Raw genomic sequence first — 25327 nt, forward strand, 5'->3', positions numbered from 1 at the left:
AAGGGACCAGCACGACACTGGCTGAACAGTCTGCTAGAAAATTCTATCGGTAGCTGGGAGGACCTAGAGGAGGCATTCAGAGACAACTTCCAAGGTACCTATGTTCGACCCCCAGATGCCGATGACCTTAGCCACATAATCCAGCAACCCGGGGAATCGGCCCGACAACTTTGGACAAGGTTCCTAATAAAAAAGAACCAGATTGTGGATTGTCCGGATGCAGAAGCCCTCGCGGCCTTCAAACATGGCGTCCGAGGTGAGTGGATTGCCCAACACCTCGGCCAAGAAAAGCCGAAGTCCATGGCAGCCCTCACCGTACTTATGACATGTTTTTGCACGGGAGAAGACAGTTGACTTGCTCGCAGAAGCAATAGCACCAGCGACCCTGGTACTTCCAAAATCAGAGACGGCAATGGAAAGCCACGACGTGACAAGAACTCCTAAATGGTCGATGACAGGGGACTCCCACCTAATCTCCCTAGTTCTGTCCAAGAAAAATCTAAGTGTAGAAATTAATGGCCAATATGCATCACAATCTCAAGAGCTTCCTAGAAAAATAGGAAGCTGTATTTTTTCAAATGAAAAATCCAACTGAATCTGTAGCCGCATAAAGTTCTTCAGTACAACATAGTTGCAGTATTGTACATGTATATGAGACCAAAATCAGAAGACATGAGAGCACACTTCACAAAAAGAGGGAAAAGAAAATAGTCCCCAACAACATGTAAACTACATAGTGTTAAAATGTGTACCGGATTAATCTCTATGCAATTTCCTTGTATAGGCTGTAATTACTTGCAACTGTAGTCCTTTCCATGTAATCCCCCTGGTATATAATAGAGAGGCGTGATCCAATCAAGCGTATCACACGCATATTACCCCAATCAACATTTATTCACAAGAAGTTGCACACTTCATGCTAGCTCCAAAAAACACATGCATGTAGGCAAGATTGAGGATATGCTTATAGATGTTTTGAGGATTATGTAGCAGGCTTTTCCTTATAGTGCACTTTCGCCGGATAGAATTTATCTTTGTCCCTTTGACACCACGACACCGAGACACGACACCCCCGACCCCCGACACCTCTTCGACTTCCCGTTGACTGAAAAGGTGCTTTTCGGCCTTCCAGAGGCCGACGGGGTCATATATTTTGAATTATGAGTTAGGTCATATATTTTTCGATTTTGTTATGAAAAACATCATATATATTTGTGTTGATCAGGTGGATTTAAATGTGCAGTTATTTCGTCGCTGCGAGGGTCTGGTGTTCGACGACCTCCCCGTGCGTTCAACGAGCTCCGCCCCGGCGTTCGTGGGTGAGCATAAATGACATCTCCTCCTCCCCCAATCATTTGTTATGTTCCGGTCTTCGTGCCGATAAAACATGCTAGTTGTAGGTAGGTTGAATCATCAGTATGCGTGATCACTATGCGTCTCCCGTTCGAAAGGGTTACATCTATAAATATGCATGCATTTACATATTTATAACCGTGATTCTTTCGAATTGTCCAACGTTATCCATGGACAGCCCAAGTATGTGTAGATTGGGTTCGTTTTCCCATATGCTCTGCTCCGGATCCGATGCAGAATTTCGTCAGTGCCTCCCTGTTGTTCTCCGGGTACACATCCTCTTCGCTTATTGCGGAGACGTGTATCAGGAGAACAGCGGGGAGGTGCTGCCAAAATTTTGCGTTGGATCTGAAGTAGAGCATGGGAAAACAAACCCAATCTACACATACTCGGGTGGGATTAGGACCTATCTTTACCTATTAGCGTCTAGGTTGCATGGACGTAATAAAACTGACAAACTCTATTAACTGATGAATATGGTTTGTTGAATTATGTATATATTTCTTGTGTGTCTAGTAGCTAGGCAAGATGAGTGATCGTGCGTGGATGTACATGGGTCACACTAGTCAGAAAGACATGACCCATGAATGGATAACACAAACCAAGGGGTTTGTGAGAGTCTGTAACATCCCAAATTTTCAATTTGGAATGTTATACATTAGGGCATCACTGCATATCATATTTTATTTGCTTTTGGCCTGATCCAGATATTCTACGCAACTCAAGGACCCACGGAGAGAATTGGGGATTTCGTTATTTTCATATTTTGGTTTTTCTCAAATTTTGAAAATAGGATCATTGATTTTATTTATTTTATCTTCAATTATTTCTATAATAAAAATATGAGAGAGGAAATAACATGACTTTCCCAAAATAAACAAATATTGAAGGTTTAATAAAAAAATCAAGTAAGATGTTATTTCGGATTTTCTCGCTATTTTATTTGAATTTAGGAAAAATTTCATGTTTTCAAAACTGCATTTTTGGGCCAAGAAAATGTTCATCATGTTCCAAATATTTTGTTTAGACGGTGAAAATTTGTTTTGGCATTTTTAGATTTTTATTTATTTTTCTAGGATTTTCTTAGTTCGGCGGGATTATTTAAAAAAATAGCTCCCGCGCGCCCGACTAGGCCGAAGCCTAGCCGAGCCAGGCTGGCCCGCCCGCGCCACCGTCTCCCGCATCTGATCGGGACTGGAGTCCCGATCGCCGCCGCCGCCCCCTCATTATATAGCCGCCGCCGCCACCACCCCACCCCGTCACCTCGCCTCGCCCCGCCCCGCCGCCGCCGCCGCCTCGCCGCCGCCTGCCGCGCCTGCCCCGCCGACGCCGCTGCAGCCCGCCACCGCCCGAAGCCCCGCCAGAGCCGCTGGACTTCGCTGGAGCCCCGGCGAGGTAGCCACCCGCCACCGCCCCGATTTTCTAAGAAAAACCGATTTATTTTTTAAAAAAACCCTAGGTTTGTTTTTTAGATCGATTTTTTCGGTTCTTTTTTTAGGAGCGTTCGCTCGTTCGTTCGTTTTAGTTTTAGATAACGAATGTTCATTCGATAACCTGTTCATCAATTTTTCTTTTCTCGGATTTTTTCCGCGATTATTTCTGATCGCGATTTCTGATCCGATTTTTGTTTTAGTTTACTTTTTCGCTCATTTATCGGAATCGGGCGATTCAAGCGCCTGGAGTTTCGTATCGAAACCCTCTTTCCGTTTAACCAACTCAAACAAGTTTTGCATCTGTAAAATTTGACTTAGATCCAGATTAGTAAACGAAATTTGTTTTTTTCGTTGTTTGACTTTCGATGCTTCGTTCGATTTGATTCTTTTTGCAAACCGGAGTTCTTAAGTTGACTTTCTGGTTAGATTTCTTATTTGAGTTTTATCCGTGCATTAGATGAGTACTTATTGTATGCTTGTTTGTTTGCGATAGAGTATCCGGAGTGCGCCGCTTGCTACTTTGAATCTCTAGGTTTCGCGGATCATCAGCAAGGCAAGTAACACTTTGATCATACTTCTTTACTACCCAATTTTTATTGCATTAGATCAATCCTCAAACAATTGCATGATTAGGATCTGATTAATATGTGGGTTTTGGGAAGTAGATGAGGTAGTACCTATTACCTGTTTTATTATCAAATCCTTGGGAGTTACTTCTACGTTTGCTTATTATGCCATGCTATGCTAGTAGACGTGGATTGGGTGAGTGTATCCATGAAAGATGTGAGATTGATAAATTAATGGTTTATTTAAGGTGACAACTTAAACACACATCTGGGTGGATTGAGGTACCTGGGTATTCCAGCGATTGCCTGTTTTTCTTTATGGACCGCCACCCAGGCTCAAAGGGATCATGAGATTATTCATACTAGAAACTTCCGTGTGTAGCCACAAGCTACTATGGGCTCTAGCATAGTTGACTAAGTCGTGCGAACCCTTACAGTGGAAGACTAGCAGATGTAGGGGATGTAGGTTGGTACTGTCTACCCGATCGTAAGGTGCTAGCGCTACTGAAAGACTATGTCTCGGTCATCCGTTTCTCAAACACCATGTAGTGCGAGAATCCCACCGAAGGAGATCGAGTCTTGTGGGGGAAAAGTGCGCAAACCTCTGCAGAGTGTATAAACTAATCATGGTTAGCCGTGTCCCCGGCTATGGACGTCTTGAGTATCCAGTACTTGGATTTTCATGTGAATCTCATCATGTTACTTTAATTAATATTATTGGGTTTTAATGATGATACTTAATTGGGATTGAGAGGATGTCTATCTTCTCAATGTTTAACAACCACCATGATAGTTAAATAAAATTTATTCCTTTGCAGTAGGGAAAATTGGCTTTATGCAAAAAATGTAACCATAGAGCTTTCCACCAGCCATATATGCATGTAGTACAGCTTTATTCTTTCATTACTCTCTATGTGTTACATTGCCAACATATTCCATGTGCTGACCCATTTTCCGGCTGCAACATTCATGTCGCAGACTTTTCAGACGACGAGTAAGGTGCTTTTAGGTCGTGGTTGTATACTCAGTGATGCCGTTGGAGTTGATGGACTCACTTATCTTCCAAGCCTTCCGCTATTATCGTTATTAGATGGCCTTAAGCCATATTTATTGTAATAAGTTCTCTTTTGAGACATTCGATGTAATAAGTGTGTGATTGCTACTCTGTTATAAATCCTTCAAGTATTGTGTGTGTCAGCATTACTGATCCAGGTATGACACTAAAGCACAGAGATCGGACTGTTTGAGGTCTGGTCACTACAAGATGGTATTAGAGCACACGCTGACTGTAGGACACGACCACTAAGCTAAAAGCCCTAGATCACTACTCACTCTTCTTATTTCTGACTCCTCATCTTTTCTACTCTTTTAGGATGGCGGATGCAAGGAACAAGTTCACGCAACCGGATGAAGATACACCCTTTGGCCATCACTTGAAGGAAGTCACTAGATACCTGAACATCGGAGTACCAAGCTTCACCGGGACCCACCACTGCCACCACTTGTTCATCACTTAACCCGTTTTCTTAGGCTAAATCTGCCGGTGTTCTCTAGTAGCACCGAGCCTATAGTAGCAGATGATTGGCTCCGCAAGATTGGAAGGGAGTTAACCACTACAGGATGTACTGATGCTGAGAAGGTGCGCTTTGCCGCATATCAGTTGGATGGACCAGCATCATCATGGTGGGAGAATTACACTGTCACCTACCCTATAGCCACAATGACATGGGACCAATTTCAGCAGGCTTTTCCTTACTGCCCATGTTTCAGCAGGAGCTATGGCCATGAAGAAGCGTGCGTTTCGCAACTTGCGCCAAGGAGGACGGACAGTTGGCCAGTATGTGGATGACTTTAGTAAGCTAGCACGTTATGCCCCAGATGACCTTGCTATGGATGCAGCTAAGCAGGAGAAGTTTCTGGAAGGACTGAAGGATGAGTTGAGCATGTAGTTGATGGTAGCAAGCTTCAACAACTACCAGGAGTTGGTAGATCGCGCTCTTATGATTGAAGGGAAGCAGCAGCAGATTAAAAACCGCAAGAGGAAGTATGGACAAGGGAAGTACAATTCTGGAGCTCAGCAGATGCCACATTTTACCCCTAAACCGGGAGGACATTTTCAGCATACCCATGGAGGAGGCATCTCGCACAACCATAGTGGCCTCAAGAATGGTAATGGGAATGGAGGAAGCATCAGCCAGAACCGTACCAACCCATCAACACAAGCCAAGAGAGACCTGAGCCAAGTCACTTGCTATAAGTGCCAGAAGACTAGACATTACGCCAATAAATGTCGTGAAGCCTAGAATGGAAATGGCAATGTAAGATCTGGGAAGAAGCCGAACCCTTTCAATAGGGGATAGGTGAACCACGTTAACGTGCAGGAGGTTGAAGCTCAGCCAGATGCAGTAATAGGTAAGTTTTTGGTCAAGTCATTTACTGCACTCGTCCTTTTTGATACTGGTGCATCGCATTCATACATCTCAAGGGGATTTGTGGATAAGTATAAACTGCCAACCCAAGCCCTTAGGTCACCCATGTTAGTAACCTTGCCTGGAGCAGAGTATATGGCTAGTCTATGGTGTGATCGGTTACCATTAAGGATTGGTAACTATGTATTTTTCCTCGGACCTAATAGTATTGGAATCTCAAGGATTGGATGTGATATTAGGCATGGATTGGTTATCGAAGTTTGGAGGGAACATTGAATGCGCCAGTAAGTCAATTTTGCTTACGATGCCAGAAGGAAGAAGGATCAAGTATGTATCCCGGCATGTGCCAAAGAGGACTCAAGTAAATTCCTTATTAGGAGTTGTGCAGGAGGAAGTACCAGTGGTGAAGGATTTCCCTGACATATTTCTAGAGGAGTTGCCAGGCCTGCCACCAGATAGAGATATTGAGTTTTTGATTGAGCTTTTGCCAGGCACAGGGCCCATATCTAAGAGACCATACAAGATGCCCGCAAAAGATTTGGAGGAGATTAAGAAGCAGATTAAGGAGTTACTGGATAAAGGTTATATTCACCCAAGTTCTTTGCCTTGGGGATCGCCGGTACTTCTAGTGGAGAAGAAGGATGGATCGTTAAGGATGGTTGTTGATTATCGAGGATTGAATGAAGTAACAATCAAGAACAAGTACCCACTGCCGATGATCAATGATCTGTTTGATCGATTGCAAGGAGCTAAGGTATTTTCCAAGATCGATCTGCGATTAGGATACCATCAGTTAAAAATTCGAGAGCAGGATATACCTAAGACGGCTTTTACCACCAGGTATGGGTTGTACGATTATACCGTTATGTCATTTGGTCTGACTAACGCACCTGCGTATTTCATGAACATGATGAACAAGGTGTTTATGGAGTTTTTGGATAAGTTCGTCGTGGTGTTCATTGATGATATTTTGGTTTACTCAAAGAATGAAGAGGAGCATAAGGAGCATTTGCGTTTGGTACTTGAGAAGCTCAGAGAACATCAGTTATATGCCAAGTTCAGCAAATGTGAGTTTTGGTTGAACGAAGTTGGATTCCTCGGACACGTTATATCCAGAGAAGGTATAGTAGTAGATCCCACCAAGGTTGTCACTGTGACAAATTGGGAAGCACCAACAACAGTTGGAGAGATCCGGAGTTTTCTTGGACTTGCAGGATACTACCGGAGATTCATAGAGAATTTCTCAAAAATTGCGAAGCCTATGACGGAGTTGTTGAAGAAGGATACCAAGTTCAAATGGACTGAGGAATGTGAGGCCAGGGTTGAAGAAACGTTTGGTTACCTCACCAGTGTTGATTTTGCCAGATCAGCGCAAGGATTACGAGGTATATTGTGACGCTTCACGTCGAGGACTTGGAGCAGTGCTTATGCAGGAGGGAAGAGTTGTTTCGTATGCTTCACGACAGCTAAAACCTCATGAGTTGAATTATGCCACGCATGATTTGGAGTTAGCAGCCATAGTGCATGCCTTGAAGACTTGGAGACATTTTCTCATTGGAAACCATTGTGAAGTATACACGGATCACAAGAGTTTGAAGTATATTTTCACGTAGAAGGAGCTAAATCTCAGGCAAAGGAGGTGGTTGGAGCTCATCAAGGATTATGATATGAGATGGCATTATCATCAGGGAAAGGCTAATGTAGTAGCCGATGCGCTGAGCCGTAAGAGCCATGTCAGCACACTGATGACGAGAGATTTACCGAAGGTGTTCACTAGTGCAGAACCGGGCAATAGCACCGGTTCGTAAGGCCCTTTAGTGCTGGTTCGGTAACCGGCACTAAATGGTGGGCACTAAAGCCCCCCCCCTTAGTACCGGTTCAGCACAAACCGGTGCTAAAGGGCAACCACGTGGCACGAGGCAGCTCCGTGCGTGCGTAGGACATTAGTACCGGTTGGTAACACCAACCGGTACTAAATGTTTGGGTGTGTTTTGGTTTTATTTTTTATTTTTACTTTAATTTTGTGTTTTCAATTTAATTTAGTGATAGTCTTATATTATAATGAGTTGTTAAATCATTAGGTGAATGTACCGCAGATTAGTTTGACTGGATGTGTGGATCCTAGCTAAGTCATCAAGTATATGTCATATCCATATTATATATACTTGATCACCTAATTAAGTGATCGAGGTAATATGGATATGGCATATACTTGATCACTTAGCTACAATCCATCCATTGAAACTAATATGCAATTTCGTTCATAAATGATATAATAACTCATCATCATCATCATCATATTAATATAGAAACTCTTGCATCATATATATCATCACCAACGGTTTTAATAGCAAAGATATCATTGAGTTCAACATGGAAATGATATTATAAGCGTTCATAACACCACAAAAGCAAATCACTCTTGAGATTAAGTTCAGGACAAAGAATACGAACATGAGAGGACAAGTACTAAGAGCATGAACTAGCTAAGTAATCACTCTTGCTGCTCTCTCTCAGGTAAAATAGCATAGAACATGTATAGCTTTGCTGATTCATCATATTAGAGCATGCAGATGAACCTGTCTCCTAATCGTGGGTTGCGCTTCTAATTGTTGTCCCCTAGTACTTCTCTGTGATCGTTCACAATTTTGCTCCAGTCTTTTACTATTAAGCATTCCTCGCTATTAGAAATCCGGAATGCACTAAAGTGCATTGTAGGATATCTTGGCCGTAAGCTAACAATATTCATGGTACCTTTAGTCTGGATCCAATCAGGCACAACATTCATCGGGAGTCCCTGTTGAAGAACATCGTATAGTAACATACTTAGCAATGAAGTTTAGCTTAAAAAAATAATGTATGCAAGATGCACTGAGGAGAAATAGTAGAAATCTTACCATCTTTCCTGAATGCTGCCGAGCTGGGAATTGATCCTCAGGCTGATTTTATGAATCGACCTGAGTCTCAGAAGCTACTAGGGTCAGCAGTTTGTTTTTTCCTTCAGGTGCATCCCGGATATTAGGCCAACATGCACCTTGAGGGCTACTAGCTATACATCTCGGCAGAGATTACATTGCACAATTCGGAATTAAATTCATAAAAATCATCCCATGGTCGAGGTGGTGCACCACCTCGGATACAGTCCTGCGTTGGTGCTCGACTACAATAGACACCCCGGAAGCAGTCCGGCATAAAGCTCGGACGCCAGTGGCTGGCTCCGTAGAGGGCATTTCCGGCATTAAGCTCGGTTAAAATCCTTCAACTTTTTTGAACCAAGGTGATCTATGACACCTCGAATATAGTCCGACGTTGGAGCTTGGACATAGTCCGGCGTTGGAGCTCGGATATAGTCCGGCGTTGGAGCTTGGACATAGTCCTGCGTTGGAGCATGGACATGGTCCAGCGTTGGAGCTCGGATACAGTCCAACGTTGGAGCTTGGAAGCGGTCCGGCGTTGGTGCTTGGCTGCTAAAGATACCTCGAATGCAGTCCGTCGTTGGAGCTCAGACGCAAGAGGATGTTGCCGCTCGGGAACAACTTCAAACCTGAGGTATGGCATAAAAATAACAAGGCATTGATAAAGGCCGGAAACTTAAAGGGGCTCCTCGGATACCCAACGTGTAAACTCTTCGGAGTCACCTCGGCGATCCTCAAAATCAAAAATGAGAAGATTTGTTGAACCAGTTTTCAAGACCAACGACCGAAGGTGGAGAATAGGTCGGAAGAATCGAGGAGCGTCCCCAACTTGAGATCGGTTCAGGGGGCTACTGACGGTGTCCTGGACTAGGGGGTACTCACCACGTTGTCTCCCGATCAGTTGGATTGGGCCGAGGACCCCAATGGCCGTATACTCATGGGCCAGTTCGGACAACCCCTGCCGCATACAAGGAAGACTACACAAGACTTGGCGCCCAAGACAAGGACTCTCCTAAACCCTAGGCCTCCGGTGTCTTATATAAACCGGGGCCAGGCTAGTCAATAGAAAATCTCATATTCATTAGATCAGTCTCGTGGTAGACATATGTACTATGTACTACACCCATATGAATACAATCAAAAGCAGGACGTAGGGTTTTACCTCCATCAAGAGGGCTCGAACCTTGGTAAAATCCCGTGTCCATGTTACCATCACTCCAAGACGCCTAGCTTAGGACCCCTACTACGAGATACGCCAAATATTGAACCGACAGTGGTGCTGACGGAACTCTCCCTCGACACTCAGCTGGATCTAGAGTTCACGGGATGTCACCGAGACGAACGTGTGCAGATGGCGAAGGTGCCGTACTTTTGGTACTAGGATCTGTCGACCGTGAAGACGTACGACTACATCAACCACGTTGTCATAACGCCTCCGCTTACGGTCTACGAGGAAACTTTTTGAAATTCCTACTTTCCCCAACAATAACAACCCCGATTCGATGATGAAAGAAGTTGGTTGATATTTATGTGATCGTGAGAGGACCACCGTGGTATCGAGGATACCGCGTTGTGGATATTTGAGGTGTTATGTGAGACTCAAGGGTAAAAGTCAAGGTCCTTGTGGCCATTAATGCTTACTACGGTATTGCAATACCAAGCTTGATTTGATCCTGAGATGATCGTGTGATGTCCATGATGATAAGTTTATGCATGTGATGGTTATGAGGAAACCCGAGCAGGTTAAGTTAGTGCATGTTAGTTTCATGATGTTGCATGTTAGTATCGTCTTGTTCATACGTTCATGCCATGCTCATATTGTTCTAGCCGTATCATGCCCATCCTGTTCATGCTATGATTAATCTGATAGTATCATGGTATTACGTACTAACCTGTAATTGCCATGCTGTTGTCTGTCTTGCTTGCTCTTGGTTGCTGTGAGCTTGCCAGTACATTCAATATACTGACCTGGGGTGTCATTCCAGCATGTAGGTCATGCCAGATTTGATTGCTTGTTTTCCATGGATTCCTTGTTTGCGAGCTAGGATAAGCGTTCCAGCCAGAGTCCCTGCGGAGTGAAGTTCACCACTGTCGGTGTCAAAACTGGCGGATCTCGGGTAGGGGATCCCGAACTGTGCGTCTAAGGCGGATGGTAACAGGAGGTAGGGGACACGATGTTTTACCCAGGTTCGGGCCCTCTTGATGGAGGTAAAACCCTACGTCCTGCTTGATTTATTCTTGATGATATGAGTATTACAAGAGTTGATCTACCACGAGATCGGAGAGGCTAAACCCTAAAAGCTAGCCTATGGTATGATTGTATGTTGTCCTACGGACTAAAACCCTCCGGTTTATATAGACACCGGAGGGGGCTAGGGTTACACAAGGTCGGTTACAAAGGAGGAGATATACATATCCGTATTGCCTAGCTTGCCTTCCACGCCAAGTAGAGTCCCATCCAGACACGGGACGAAGTCTTCAATCTTGTATCTTCATAGTCCAACAGTCCGGCCAAAGGATATAGTCCGGCTGTCCGGAGACCCCCTAATCCAGGACTCCCTCAGTAGCCCCTGAACCAGGCTTCAATGACGATGAGTCCAGCGTGCAGTGTTGTCTTCGGCATTGCAAGGCGGGTTCCTCCTCCGGATACACCACAGAAGAGTTCGAATAAAAGGATAGTGTCCGACCCTGCAAAATAAGTTCCACATACCACTGTAGAGAGAATAATATTTCCACAAATCTAATCTGCTGACACGTTTTGGCAACATGACATCATGCCATGGCGCGGCGATCATTCGAACTGTTTTTCTTTAACTAGCCCCGCACATAACGCGAGGCAGTTTCTTGACACGTCTTGTCAAAGAAGAGATCGTGTCCCCCTTATTACGGGATTCTCATCAATACGGGTGTGGGTAACCCAACCGTGCCATCAATTATGGCGCTTGGAGGATAAGCGAGTTTTACCAGGCTAGTGGGGGCGCATAGTTTCGACCGCCCTTATAAAGGGGTAAGGTTTATCCTTTTTCTACCCACGCCTTCTTCCTCCTTGCTCATCCATTCTCGCGCACTCGAGCTCCAACGCCCAAGTCCACATCCTTCTCCTCAACCTTCTCCAAACATGTCCGGAGCGGGAGGCAAGTGGATGGCTTCCTCTGTCACGGAGGGACACATCAAAAAGCTACGCGGAGCCGGATACTTATCCGCGAATATCGCGCATCGGCTGCCCGCTGCGGGGCAGATCGTCCCCGCCTCGGAACCTCACAAGAGGGTAGTCTTCCTCCACCACTTCCTCCGCGGACTGGGGTTTCCCCTCCATCCATTCATTCGTGGTCTGATGTTCTACTATGGGATGGACTTTCATAATCTAGCCCCAAACTTCATCCTCAACATTTCGGCATTCATCGTCGTGTGCGAGGCTTTCCTTTGCATCCGGCCCCACTTCGGCCTATGGCTGAAGACCTTCAATATCAAGCCGAAGGTGGTGGGAGGCCAACAAGCAGAATGCGGCGGAGCCATGGTGGGCAAGATGCCCAATGTTATATGGCTTGAAGGCTCCTTCGTGGAGACCATAAAGGGGTGGCAATCGGCGTGGTTCTACATCACCGAGCCACGCGACACCAACTGGGTGGCTGCCCCCAAGTTTCAATCCGGAATCCCCATGTGGCTCACCTCCTAGAAAGAGAAGGGCCTATCCTGGGGTCCATCGGTGGAGCTGGACGACTCCAGAAATGTATCCAGAATATGGCAAGCAAGAAGCTCAAGCTTGTCAATATAGTCCAGGTCATGCTCTTCCGCCGGATCCTCCCGTGTCAACAACGGGATTTCAATTTGTGGGAGTTCGACCCGGCCCAGCACCAGACTCTGAGCGAGCTCTTCGACACGACGCACAAGGACGTCTGGAGGGTGTTGTTCAAGGGTGCCGAGGTCCCTCATTCTCACACCGAGGATCACGGGCTAAGCGCGAAGCGCCCTGCGAATCCGGTAAGTTTTGTACATCTGGTAGGATTTTTACTTCCCATAGCTTAACCATGCGCGGGGTCTGAGCTCCCATGCCTTTGAGAGGACTGGGTGGGGGCATCGGAGAAGATCGACTGTCCGACCCCTCTGCCCGAAGACACCGCAGATGCTCTCCTGATGGAGATGCTGACTCCGGCTCCTCATAAGGTGCCAGAGAAGACCAAGAAGGCCAAGGGAACCCGAAAGAGTTCCCGGCGCCAGGTGGTATCGGACTAAACGTCCGATAACTCCGTGATGCATTCCTCCCCCGAAGACGAGGAGGAAAATGAAGATGCTCCCCCTCCAGTCGGGGGAGACAAGGAAAGGAAGGCCGCCCCAACCGGGGGGGCCAAAGGGTCCAAAAAGGGAAGGACTCTCCTACCAGACTGCTCCACCACCACCGCCGAAGGCAAAGACGAGTGGCTGCTCAGGGTCAAGCCCCAGCGAAGTCGTAAGTATCCGGATCCCAGAGTAACTCATAGCATTCCTTTGTCCCACTACTTCTCCTAACGCCGATCATGATTGTGCAGACCGCCTCGAACCCGTATCGACGTATCTTCGTCGGATAGCTCCCTGGACTCATCGGATATGGATAGCGATCCACTTCCGATCGCCACCTCCCCTTGCCCTACGGACAATGTCGAGGTATTGTCTCAAGAGGCACCGGGACAAGGGGAGACAGTCCCGGAGGCTCCTTGATACGTCTCCAATGTATCTATAATTTTTTATTCCTCCATGCTATATTATCTACTGTTTTGGGCAATATTGGGGCTTTATTATCCACTTTTATATTATTTTGGGACTAACCTATTAACCGGAGGCCCAGCCCAGATTTGTTGTTTTATGCCTATTTCAGTGTTTTGAAGAAAAGGAATATCAGACAGAGTCGAAACAGAAGGAAATCAACTGGAGAAGTTATTTTTGGAAGGAAACACACCTGATGGACTTGGATCCCACGTCATAAGATACGGGAGCTGCCCACAAGGGTGGGGGCGTGCCCCCTGCCTCGTGGGGCCCCGTTGGCTCCCCTGACGTGCTTCTTCTGCCTATATAACTCCATATACCCTAAAACTTCCAGAATAGAGATTAGATCAGGAGTTCCGCCGCTAGAAGCCTCCGTAGCCACCGAAAACCAATCTAGACCCGTTCCGGCACCCTGCCGGAGGGGGCAATCCTTCACCGGTGGCCATCTTCATCATCTCGGCACTCTCCATGACGAGGAGGGAGTAGTTCTCCCTCGGGGCTAAGGGTATGTACCATTAGCTATGTGTTTGATCTCTCTCTCTCTCGTGTTCTTGAGGTGATACAATCTTGATGTATCGCGAGCTTTGCTATTATAGTTGGATCCTATGTTTCTCCTCCCCCTCTTCTCTCTTGTAATGAATTGAGTTTTCCCTTTGGAGTTATCTTATCGGATTGAGTCTTTAAAGATTTGAGAACACTTGATGTATGTCTTGGTGATCAACTTGCGGGTTTCGTGACATTGGGAACCTATGCATAGGGGTTGGCACACGTTCTCATCATGATTCTCCGATAGAAACTTTGGGGCACTCTTTGAGGTCCTTTGTGTTGGTTGGATAGATGAATTGAGATTGTGTGATGCATATCATATAATCATACCAACGGATACTGTCGGACAGATACTTTAGGTGACATTGGAGTATCTAGGTGACATTAGGGTTTTGGTTGATTTGTATCTTAAGGTGTTATTCTAGTACGAACTCTAGGGCTGTTTGTGACACCTATAGGAATAGCCCAACGGATTGATTGGAAGAATAACTTTGAGGTGGTTTCGTACCCTACCATAATCTCTTCGTTCATTCTCCGCAATTAGTGACTTTGGATTGACTCTTTGTTGCATGTTGAGGGATAGTTATGTGATCCAATTATGTTAGTATTTTTTAGGGAACTTACACTAGCGAAAGTATGAACCCTAGGCCTTGTTTCAACGCATTGCAATACCGTTTACGGTAACTTTTATCACTTGCTACCTTGCTGTTTTTATTATTTCAGATTACAAATACCTTTATCTACCATCCATATTGCACTTGTATCACCATCTCTTCACCGAACTAGTGCACCTATACAATTTACCATTGTATTGGGTGTGTTGGGGACACAAGAGACTCTTCGTTATTTGGTTGCAGGGTTGCTTGAGAGAGACCATCTTCATCCTACGCCTCCTACGGATTGATAAACCTTAGGTGATCCACTTGAGGGAAATTTTCTACTGTCCTACAAACCTCTGCACTTGGAGGCCCAACAACATCTACAAGAAGAAGGTTGTGTAGTAGACATCAAGCTCTTTTCTGGCGCCGTTGCCGGGGAGGCAAGGAAAGCGGCACTAACTGAAGGAAATATGCCCTAGAGGCAATAATAAAGTTATTATTTATTTTGTTATTTCATGATAAATTTTTATTATTCATGCTAGAATTGTATTAACCGGAAACATAATACATGTGTGAATACATAGACAAACAGAGTGTCACTAGTATGCCTCTACTTGACTAGCTCGTTAATCAAAGATGGTTATGTTTCCTAACCATGAACAAAGAGTCGTTATTTGATTAACGGGATCACATCATTAGGTGAATGATATGATTGACATGACCCATTCCATTAGCTTAGCACCCGATCGTTTAGTATGTTGCTATTGCTTTCTTCATGACTTATACATGTTCCTATGACTATGAGATTATGCAACTCCCATTTGCCGGAGGAACACTTTGTGTGCTACCAAACGTCACAACATAAATGGGTGATTATAAAGGAGCTCTACAGGTGTCTCCAAAGGTAGATGTTGGGTTGGCGTATTTCGAGATTAGGATTTGTCTCTCCGATTGTCGGAGAGGTATCTCTGGGCCCTCTCGGTAATGCACATCACATAAGCCTTGCAAGCATTACAACTAATAAGTTAGTTGCAAGATGATGTATTACGGAATGAGTAAAGAGACTTGTCGGTAACAAGATTGAACTAGGTATTGGATACCGACGATCGAATCTCGGGCAAGTAACATACCGATGACAAAGGGAACAACGTATGTTGTTATGCCGTCTGACCAATAAAGATCTTCGTAGAATATGTAGGATCCAATATGGGCATCCAGGTCTCGCTATTGGTTATTGACCGGAGATTTGTCTCAGTCATGTCTACATTGTTCTCGAACCGTAGGGTCGCACGCTTAACGTTACGATGACAGTTATTATGAGTTTATGCATTTTGATGTACCGAAGTTAGTTCGGAGTCCCGGATGTGATCACGGACATGACGAGGAGTCTCGAAATGGTCGAGACATAAATATCAATATATTGGAGGCCTATATTTGGACATGGAATCGTTCCGGGTGAAATCGGCATTTTTCCGGAGTACCGGGGGGTTACCGGAACCCCCCGGGGGTTATTGGGCCTACATGGGCCTTAAGGGAGAAAAGGAGAGGAGGCAAGAGGTGGCCGCGCGCCCCTCCCCTTCCTAGTCCAAATAGGACAAGGGAAGGGGGGCGGCGCCCCCCCCCCTTTTTCCTTCTTCTCTTCCTCCTATTTCCCCCTCTCTCTCCTTGTCCAACTAGGAGTCCTACTCCCGGTGGGAGTAGGACTCCCCTTGGCGCGCCACACCCTGGCCGGCCGCCTCCTCCCCTTGCTCCTTTATATACGGGGGCAGGGGGGCACCCCTAGACACACAATTGATCCACGTGATCGTTCCTTAGCCGTGTGAGGTGCCCCTGCCACCATATTCCACCTCGGTCATACCGTTGTAGTGCTTAGGCGAAGCCCTGCGTCGGTAGAACATCATCATCGTCATCACGCCGTCGTGCTGACAAAACTCTTCCCCGACGCTTTGCTGGATCGGAGCCCGGGGAACGTCATCGAGTTGTACGTGTGCTAAGAACTCGGAGGTGCCGGAGTAACGGTGCTTGGATCGGTCGGATCGGGAAGACGTACGACTACTTCCTCTACGTTGTGTCACCACTTCCGTTGCGGTCTAGAGGGTACGTAGACAACACTCCCCCCTCTCGTTGCTATGCATCACCATGATCTTGCGTGTGCGTAGGACTTTTTTTGAAATTACTACGAAACCCAACAGTGGCATCCGAGCCTAGGTTTTATGGTTTGATGTTATTTGCACGAGTAGACCACAAGTGAGTTGTGGGCGATATAAGTCATACTGCCTACCAGCATGTCATACTTTGGTTCGACGGTATTGTTGGACGAGGCGACCCGGACCGACATTACGCGTATGCTTACGCGAGACCGGTTCTCCCGACGTGCTTTGCACATAGGTGGCTTGCAGGCGACAGTCTCTCCAACTTTAGTTGAACCGACTGTGGCTACGCCCGGTCCTTGCGAAGGTTAAAACGGAGTCAAATTGACAAACTATCGTTGTGGTTTTGATGCGTAGGTGAGATTGGTTCTTGCTTAAGCCTGTAGCAGCCACGTAAAACTTGCAAAAACAAAGTAGAGGACGTCTAACTTGTTTTTGCAGGGCATGTTGTGATGTGATATGGTCAAGACATGATGCTAAATTTTATTGTATGAGATGATCATGTTTTGTAACCGAGTTATCGGCAACTGGCAGAAGCCATATGGTTGTCGCTTTATTGTATGCAATGCAATCGCAATGTAATGCTTTACTTTATCACTAAGCGGTAGCGATAGTCGTGGAAGCATAAGATTTGCGAGGCGACAACGATGCTACGATGGAAATCAAGGTGCCGCGCCGGTGGCAATGGTGATCATGACGGTGCTTCGGAGATGGAGATCACAGGCACAAGATGATGATGGCCATATCATATCACTTATATTGATTGCATGTGATGTTTATCTTTTATGCATCTTATCTTGCTTTGATTGACGGTAGCATTATAAGATGATCTCTCACTAAATTATCAAGAAGTGTTCTCCCTGAGTATGCACCGTTGCGAAAGTTCTTCGTGCTGAGACACCACGTGATGATCGGGTGTGATAGGCTCTATGTTCAAATACAACGGTTGCAAAACAGTTGCACACGTGGAATACTCAGGTTATACTTGATGAGCCAAGCATATACAGATATGGCCTCGGAACAAGGAGACCGAAAGGTCGAGCGTGAATCATATAGTAGATATGATCAACATAGTGATGTTCACCAATGAAACTACTCGATCTCACGTGATGATCGGACATGGTTTAGTTGATTTGGATCACGTGATCACTTAGAGGATTAGAGGGATGTCTATCTAAGTGGGAGTTCTTAAGTAATATGATTAATTGAACTTTAGTTTATCATGAACTTAGTCCTGGTAGTATTAGCATATCTATGTTGTAGATCAATAGCTCGCGTTGTTGCTTTCATATGTTTATTTTGATATGTTCCTAGAGAAAAATTGTGTTGAAAGATGTTAGTAGCAATGATGCGGATTGGATTCGTGATCTGAGGTTTATCCTCATTGGTACACAGAAGAATTATGTCCTTGATGCACCGCTAGGTGACAGACCTATTGCAGGAGCAAATGCAGACGTTATGAATGTTTGGCTAGCTCAATATGATGACTACTTGATAGTTTAGTGAACCATGCTTAACGGCTTAGAATCGGGACTTCAAAGACGTTTTGAACGTCATGGACCATATGAGATGTTCCAGGAGTTGAAGTTAATATTTCAAGCAAATACCCAAGTTGAGAGATATGAAGTCTCCAACAAGTTCTATAGCTAAAAGATGGAGGAGAATCGCTCAACTAGTGAGCATGTGCTCAGATTGTCTGGGTACTACAATCGCTTGAATCAAGTGGGAGTTAATCTTCCAGATAAGATAGTGATTGACAGAATTCTCTAGTCACCATCACCAAGTTCGTAGAACTTCGTGATGAACTATAATATGCAAGGGATAACGGAAACAACTCCCAAGCTCTTCGTGATGCTGAAATCAACGAAGGTAGAAATCAAGAAAAACATCAAGTGTTGATGGTTGACAAGACCACTAGTTTCAAGAAAAGGGCAAAGGGAAGAAGGGGAACTTCAAGAAGAACGGCAAGCAAGTTGCTGCTCAAGTGAAGAAGCCCAAGTCTGATCCTAAGCCTGAGACTAAGTGCTTCTAATGCAAAGGGACTGGTCACTGGAAGCAGAACTACCCCAAGTGATTGGCGGATAAAAAGGATGGCAAAGTGAACATAAGTATATTTGATATACATGTTATTGATGTGTACTTTACTAGTGTTTATAGCAACCCCTTAGTATTTGATACTAGTTCAGTTGCTAAGATTAGTAACTCGAAACGGGAGTTGCAGAATAAACAGAGACTAGTTAAGGGTGAAGTGACGATGTGTGTTGGAAGTGGTTCCAAGATTGATATGATCATCATCGCACACTCCCTATAATTTCAGGATTAGTGTTGAACCTAAATAAGTGTTATTTGGTGTTTGCGTTCAGCATGAATATGATTTGATCATGTTTATTGTAATACGGTTATTCATTTAGGTAAGAGAATAAATTGTTGTTCTGTTTACATGAATAAAACCTTATATGGTTACACACCCAATGAAAATAGTTCGTTGGATCTCGATCGTAGTGATACACATAATCATAATATTGAAACCAAAAGATGCAAAGTTAATAATGATAGTGCAACTTATTTGTGGCACTGCCGTTTAGGTCATATTGGTGTAAAGCGCATGAAGAAACTCCATGCTGATGGGCTTTTGGAATCACTTGATTATGAATCAGTTGAGGCTTGCGAACCATGCCTCATGGGCAAGATGACTAAGACTCCGTTCTTCGGAACAATAGAGCGAGCAACAAATTTGTTGGAAATCATACATACTGATGTATGTGGTCCGATGAATATTGAGGCTCGCGGCAGGTATCATTATTTTCTGATCTTCACAGATGATTTGAGCAGTATGAGTATATCTACTTGATGAAACATAAGTCTGAAACATTTGAAAAGTTCAAAGAATTTCAGAGTGAAGTGAAAAATCATCGTAACAAGAAAATAAAGTTTCTACGATCTGATCGTAGAGAAGAGTATTTGAGTTACGAGTTTGGCCTTCAATTAAAAACAATGTGAAATAGTTTCACTACTCACGCCACCTGGAACACCACAATATAATGGTGTGTCCGAACGTCATAACCGTACTTTATTAGATATGGTGCGATCTATGATGTCTCTTACCGATCTACCACTATCGTTTTGGGGATACACTCTAGAGACGGCAGCACTCACGTTAAATAGGGCACCATCAAAATCCGTTGAGACGACGCCTTATGAACTGTGGTTTGGCAAGAAACCAAAGTTGTCGTTCCTGAAAGTTTGGGGTTGCGATGGTTATGTGAAAAAGCTTCAACCTGATAAGCTCGAACCCAAATTGGAGAAATGTGTCTTCATAGGATATCCAAAGGAAACTATTGGATATACCTTCTATCACAGATCCGAAGGCAAGACTTTTGTTGCTAAATTCGGAAACTTTCTAGAGAAGGAGTTTCTCTCGAAAGAAGTGAGTGGGAGGAAAGTAGAACTTGACGAGGTAACTGTACCTGCTCCATTATTGGAAAGCAGTACATCACAGAAAACTGTTTCAGTGACACCTACACCAGTTAGTGAGGAAGCTAATGATAATGATCATGAAACTTCAGATCAAGATACTACTGAACCTCGTAGATCAACCAGGGTGAGATCCGCGCCAGAGTGGTACGGTAATCCTGTTCTGGAAGTCATGCTGCTAGATCATGATGAACCTATGAACTATGAAGAAGCGATGGTGAGCCCAGATTCCGCAAAATGGCTTGAGGCCATGAAATCTGAGATGGGATCCATGTATGAGAACAAAGTATGGACTTTGGTTGACTTGCCCGATGATCGGCAAGAAATTGAGAATAAATGGATCTTCAAGAGGAAGACGGACGCTGATAGTAGTGTTACTATCTACAAAGCTAGAATTGTCGCAAAAGGTTTTCGACAAGATTCAAGCTGTTGACTACGATGAGAGTTTCTCACTCGTATCTATGCTTGAGTCTGTCCGAATCATGTTAGTAATTGCCGCATTTTATGAAATCTGGCAAATGGATAAACAAAACTGCATTCCTTAATGGATCTATTAAAGAAGAGTTGTATATGATGCAACCAGAAGGTTTTGTCAATCCGAAAGGTGCTAACAAAATGTGCAAACTCCAGCGATCCATCTGTGGACTGGTGCAAGCATCTCGGAGTTGGAATATACACTTTGATGAGTTGATCAAAGCATATAGTTTTATACAGACTTGCGGTGAAGCCTGTATTTACAAGAAAGTGAGTGGGAGCACTACAGCATTTCTGATAAGTATATGTGATTGACATACTGTTGATCGGAAATAATGTAGAATTATTCTGTAAAGCATAAAGGAGTGTTTGAAAGGAATTTTTCAAAGAAAGACTTCGGTGAAGCTTCTTACATATTGAGCATCAAGAGATAGATCAAGACGCTTGATAAGTTTTTTCAATGAGTACATACCTTGACAAGATTTTGAAGTAGTTCAAAATGGAACAGTCAAAGAAAGAATTCTTTCCTGTGTTACAAGGTGTGAAGTTGAGTAAGACTCAAGGCCCGACCACGGCAGAAAATAGAATGAGAATGAAAGTCATTCCCTGTGCCTTGGCCATAGGTTCTATAAAGTATGCCATGCTATGTACCAGACCTATTGTATACCCTACACTAATTTTGACAAGGGAGTACAGTAGTAATCTAGGAGTAGATCACTAGACAGCGGTCAAAATTATCCTTAGTGGAATAAGGATATGTTTCTCGATTATGGAGGTGACAAAAAGGTTCGTCGTAAAAGGGTTATGTCGATACAAGTTTTGGCACTGATCCGGATGACTCTTAGTCTTCATCTGGATACATATTGAAAGTGGGAGCAATTAGCTAAAGTAGCTCCGTGCAGAGCATTGTAGACATAGAAAATTGCAAAATACTTATGGATCTGAATTTGGCAGGTCCGTTGACTAAATTTCTCTCACAAGCAAAACATGATCACTCTTTGGGTGTTAATCACATAGCGATGTGAACTAGATTATTGAATCTAGTAAACCCTTTGGGTGTTAGTCACATGGAGATGTGAACCAATCACATAAAGATGTGAACTATTGGTGTTAATTACATAGCAATGTGAACTAGATTATTGACTCTAGTGCAAGTGGGAGACTGAAGGAAATATGCCCTAGAGGCAATATAAGGTTATTATTTATTTCCTTATTTCATGATAAATTTTTATTATTCATGCTAGAATTGTATTAACCGGAAACATAATACATGTGTGAATACATAGACAAACAGAGTGTCACTAGTATGCCTCTACTTGACTAGCTCGTTAATCAAAGATGGTTATGTTTCCTAACCATGAACAAAGAGTTGTTATTTGATTAACGGGATCACATCATTAGGTGAATGATCTGATTAACATGACCCATTCCATTAGCTTAGCACCCGGTCGTTTAGTATGTTGCTATTGCTTTCTTCATGACTTATACATGTTCCTATGACTATGAGATTATGCAACTCCCGTTTGCCGGAGGAACACTTTGTGTGCTACCAAACGTCACAACGTAAATGGGTGATTATAAAGGAGCTCTACAGGTGTCTCCAAAGGTAGATGTTGGGTTGGCGTATTTCGAGATTAGGATTTGTCACTCCGATTGTCGGAGAGGTATCTCTGGGCCCTCTCGGTAATGCACATCACATAAGCCTTGCAAGCATTACAACTAATAAGTTAGTTGCAAGATGATGTATTACGGAACGAGTAAAGAGACTTGCTGGTAACAAGATTGAACTAGGTATTGGATACCGACGATCGAATCTCGGGCAAGCAACATACCGATGACAAAGGGAACAACGTATGTTGTTATGCGGTCTGACCGATAAAGATCTTCGTAGAATATGTAGGAGCCAATATGGGCATCCAGGTCCCGCTATTGGTTATTGACCGGAGATTTGTCTCAGTCATGTCTACATTGTTCTCGAACCGTAGGGTCCGCACGCTTAACGTTACGATGACAGTTATTATGAGTTTATGCACTTTGATGTACCGAAGTTAGTTTGGAGTCCCGAATGTGATCACGGACATGACGAGGAGTCTCGAAATGGTCGAGACATAAAGATCGATATATTGGAAGCCTATATTTGGACATCAGAATCGTTCCGGGTGAAATCGGCATTTTTCCGGAGTACCGGGGGGTTACCGGACCCCCCCCCGGGGGGGGGGGGGTTTATTGGGCCTACATGGGCCTTAAGGGAGAAGAGGAGAGGAGGCAAGAGGTGGCCGCGCGCCCCTCCCCTTCCTAGTCCGAATAGGACAAGGGAAGGGGGCGGCGCCCCCCCCCCTTTTCCTTCTTCTCTTCCTCCTATTTCCCCTCTCTCTCCTTGTCCAACTAGGAGTCCTACTCCCGGTGGGAGTAGGACTCCCCTTGGCGCGCCACACCCTGGCCGGCCACCTCCTCCCCTTGCTCCTTTATATACGGGGGCAGGGGGCACCCCTAGACACACAATTGATCCACGTGATCGTTCCTTAGCCGTGTGCGGTGCCCCCTGCCACCATATTCCACCTCGGTCATACCGTTGTAGTGCTTAGGCGAAGCCCTGTGTCGGTAGAACATCATCATCGTCATCACGCCGTCGTGCTGACAAAACTCTTCCCCGACGCTTTGCTAGATCAGAGCCCGGGGATCGTCATCGAGCTGTACATGTGCTAAGAACTCGGAGGTGCCGGAGTAACGGTGCTTGGATCGGTCGGATCGGGAAGACGTACGACTACTTCCTCTATGTTGCGTCACCGCTTCCGTTGCGGTCTACGAGGGTACGTAGACAACACTCCCCCCTCTCGTTGCTATGCATCACCATGATCTTGCGTGTGCGTAGGAAATTTTTTGAAATTACTACGAAACCCAACACTAACACACCCCGTCAACTAAGCTCTTTTCTGGCGCCGTTGCCGGGGAGGTGAGTGCTTGAAGGCATATCTTTAGATCTTGCAATTGAGTCTTTTAGTTTCTTGTTTTATCACTAGTTTAGTTTATAAAAAAACTATAAAAAATGGAATTGAGTTTGTCTCATACGCTTCACCTTTTTAATATCTTTCGTGAGTATGATGGAAAGGATAATTGTGCTCAAGTGCTAGAAGAAGAAATCTATAAAATGTTTGGCACTAAATCTTTGAATGATGAGCATGATTGCAATGTTGTTAGTACGAATTCTTTGAATATCCATGATGCTATTGATGATTGCACTAGTTATGATGAAAATGTCTCCTATAAACATGTGAATTTTTGTGGAGTGCATTGGGTTTGTAAGTACACACCAAATACGGAAGATAGATATTGCAAGAAGCATAAGTACTTAGAAACCAAATTGTTGCAAGAAGAGCTAGATGAATGTGCTGAAAATTTAAATTATCTTGGCCGTACTTGTGGACTTTGCAATGAAAGTAGTCATTTAGCTATCCGATGCAAATTATTTCAAGATCTAATCATGTCCAAAAATTCTGATGACTTGATTTCCCTTGCACATTATAATGAACTTAGTTTGCTTATGGGTTATGAAGAAATGAAACATTTAACTAATGATCTTCCAAAATTTGCCCGTTACAAACTTCTTGGCTTTGATCTAGAAGAAATTTATATGTATTGTGCGGTGAATTGTATTGAAAATCCTTATATTGCCAATTACATAAAGAAAGGAAAACAAATAGAGGATGAAGAGAATACTAATGAAAGGGAAGAGACTTCCCAATATCCTCCTATTATTTCTTATGATGAATCAAGTAACAAGGAGGAGCCTTCTATTCAACCAATCTCATTAATAAGGAGCTCCAAAAAGAGGATTGAACTCACACATGATGTGAAGAAGAAGAAAATAAAAAGTAAGAGAGGTAAAAATGTGTCTCTCCCAAATAAAGTTGCACCTATTATTATTGTGCCTCATGAAAATGAAGATGATACACTTGATGATGATCTCATTATGCCTATTGCTTGTTGTGATGATTATGATTGGGAAGATAATGATACTTCTAATGATCTTGAAAATCTTTTTGGCACTTGCTTGGAAGAATATAATAATTGCTATACTATTGGTGATATCCATACTATTAATGATGAGAGTGATTATGCTTATGATATGAAAAGGCCCAAGCTTGGGGAAGCTATGTTTGATGAGGATGACATATTTGAGAATATATTTGCTGCAATTAATGTTTGTCCCAAGCTTGGGGATGCTATGATTTATGAAGATGATATTTTTAGTCTCCCAAGTTTTGATATGCAAGTTTATAATGATGATAGCATGCCTCCTACTTATGATGATTATTGTGATGATACTTATGCTATAAAAAGTAGTGATTATATTTATAAAACTTGTCATGATTATGATTACCCCTTCTCTGAACAGTACTCTTTTAATGTGGAAACAATTTATAGTATTCGAGTTTCCTATGATACTCCCACTATTCCGAATGAGAAGAATTTTGCCTATGTGGAGAGTAGTAAATTTTCTATGCTTGTAGATCATGAAAAGAATGCTTTATGTGATGGTTATATTGTTGAATTCATTCATTATGCTACTGAAAATTATTATGAGGGAGGAACATATGCTTTTAGGAATTGCAATAATATCAAGTTTCCTCTCTATGTGCTTAAAATT

The sequence above is a fragment of the Triticum dicoccoides genome, chromosome 5A, assembly GCF_002162155.2.
Source record: "Triticum dicoccoides isolate Atlit2015 ecotype Zavitan chromosome 5A, WEW_v2.0, whole genome shotgun sequence".
NCBI lineage: Eukaryota > Viridiplantae > Streptophyta > Magnoliopsida > Poales > Poaceae > Triticum > Triticum dicoccoides.